The sequence below is a fragment of the Gossypium raimondii genome, chromosome 13 (assembly GCF_025698545.1).
Source record: "Gossypium raimondii isolate GPD5lz chromosome 13, ASM2569854v1, whole genome shotgun sequence".
NCBI classification, from domain to species: Eukaryota; Viridiplantae; Streptophyta; class Magnoliopsida; order Malvales; family Malvaceae; genus Gossypium; species Gossypium raimondii.
This window is the reverse complement of record NC_068577.1, coordinates 46,411,227-46,413,966: the sequence shown is the minus strand read 5'-3', so window position 1 is coordinate 46,413,966 and position 2,740 is coordinate 46,411,227.

The window sequence follows — 2,740 nt, the reverse complement described above, 5'->3', positions numbered from 1 at the left end:
ATCGTGCTACGTGGTTTATTCTCATAAATGTTTTTTATTCTCAATCTTTCTGTATTATGGGGTCTGTGAAGGTGTAGAAATAATAAGGTGTTATGTGGCTTCGATATGTCAGCAATACAGGTGTCTGTTCAGGTTAAAAATATTGCACTTGTTATTTGTAAGGCGTTGCATAGTGCCGTCAACCAAATAGCCAGAGGGCCAAGGTTGGGCACTTGGTCTAAGTCAAACATTGGAACTTAGGGATGACATTTTGGATTGTGAACTGGATATTTGACTTAAATTTTGTGGATTCAGATAATGTTCAAATACTTCAGATGTTTAAATTACTATTCGTTTCAGATATGGAGTGGATGCAAATAGACTCCCTCGTATATCCACTATCGGAATCCACATTCCTACACTTCATATTTGGATTCAAATATATGTGAACATTCGATCCGAATCTACTAATTACAAAATCGATGCTTCCAACAAGGTTTGAATACAAAAACCATGTTTTAATTATCAATATTTACCTTAAACATTGATTATACTTTACACAAATTAATAAATTCCATATAAAATATAATAAATTAAATTTAAAAATTAAATTTAGAAAAAATATTAGAAAAATTTCTTCTTTAACATATTATTCTCTAAAATCAAATTTAGTTTATCTTGAATTATATCCTTTTGCATAAGTAAAACCTAACCAAACAATGAGATGAAATCCTAAAATCCCTATATTTGTGTTATTCCCTTTATTATTTGATCAATTAAATTATTTTAAACAAAAATTAATTAATATTTATATAATTAAAATAAATATGAATTTACTTTATTGTATGAGATATAACTATAGTTAGTACATATCATATTAAAAAAATAATATACATACACAGTTAACTTCATATAATATATCAATTGTTATTGTTAGGAATCAACTTGATTAAGCAACAAATAAGTAAAAATAGCAGAAGAAATTGAGAAATTGAACACACAAACTTAACGTGGAAAAACTCCTCCAAAGAGGATAAAAAACCACGGGCAAAGATAATTTTACTATAATAGCAAAAAAACGAAGAGTACAAAAGATGGAGATAAAAACTAAACCCGAAAAACAAATAACCCTCAAAATGTAAACACAAAATGCTCTAAATGTGTTACGAGTTCTAATCTAATGGGTGTATATTTCTAAGGTTGTAAAAGAGCCTATTTATAGGCTAAATTAGTAAGTCAAATAAACTATGCTAATAAATGCTAAATATATTATACTAATAAATACTAAATCTTCTAGAAAGAAAATATATTTTTGTTTAACTTGACTTGCAAGCAATCTCTTAGAATTTGGGTCACACAACTCTAACAGTTATATATAAGTAAATTACGAATAGTGAATGGTTCTGTTGATTCCCAGACGCAATTTTGTTTCATCTTTCCCGGCTAAAATCGAAGCATCGGCCCATTTTAATTTCTTCGCATTCGACAGGACAAAATCGTCACAATAGGCCTTTTTGGTTCTTGGCTTCTTGGCTGCAACACCTTCCTTTTCGTAACTTATTCGAGATAGCTTAAAAACAGGTTTAGACATGTTTACCAATCTTATTTCTCTTGTTTCGGTTTTGAAAAAGTGGAATAAAGAAGTTTATAGGTATATTGCTACAAGGAAGTGTTCGCTTCCTCGTCGTATTAAGAATGTCCAAGCTGCTCTAGCTCATAAGTGCTCAAAGTTTCTCTTGGAACTTGAGATGGATCTGGGTTTTGAATATGAAAAAGTTATTGATGAAGAGGAGTTACTTTAGCTGCAAAAATCTAGGATGGATTGGATTCATCAAAGGAGACAAATACCAAGTTCTTTCATAACAAAACTCTTTCAAGGCATAAATTTAATAGAATCTCTACTTTAAAGATCGATGGTGCTTGGTGCTATAATGATAAAGTCCTCCAGAGGGAAATTATTAGTTTTTTCTCATCGTTGTATTCTCTGACTAACCAAAATCGGGTCAGTATTGGACCAAGCTTATTGTTTTGATTGCCCCAACTCCAACTATCTTAAATTTTATTTTGACCTTTGTGACACAAAGTGTATATATCACTGAAAATGAAATATGTAATTGAAAGCCAAATATATTAACCCTAAACATGATTATGCATTTAATGTCTACATTAAAATTACACCTATTATGGTAATGAATTTGGTATCATCACTCGATTTTAAACACATGTATTCTCCTTTCCTTTTTAGGTCAACATTAATATATGTCCAGCGAGGACAAGTGGGGGGCATCCCTTCTTCTCTACAAGCCTCTAATATCCATATATAAGCACACACACTGTTGGGGTAACATGCAATCAAATACATAGAAACTAAGCCTTCAATTCTCCATGTCTAGAAAGAAAATAAAGCTTGCCTACATTACCAATGATTCAGCAAGGAAAACTACCTACAAGAAGAGAACCAAGGTCTGGTGAAGAAGGTGCGTGAACTCACTACCCTTTTTGGGATTGAAGCTTTTGCTATTGTCTACTCTCCTGATTTCGGCTCTCGACCGGAGGTATGGCCGTCCCTCGAGGGTGCCCGACGCTTGCTGTCCGAGTTCAAGAAGCTGCCCCTATCGAAACAAAAGAATAAGATGTTTAACCAACAGAGTTTCCTTAAGCAAAGCATAGCCAAAGATAATAGTTTTGGAAACTGCACGAAAGGAGTTGAACAAAGTCATGCTCGAAAGCCTGAGTGGAAAAGGGATATTGCAGAGTTTGA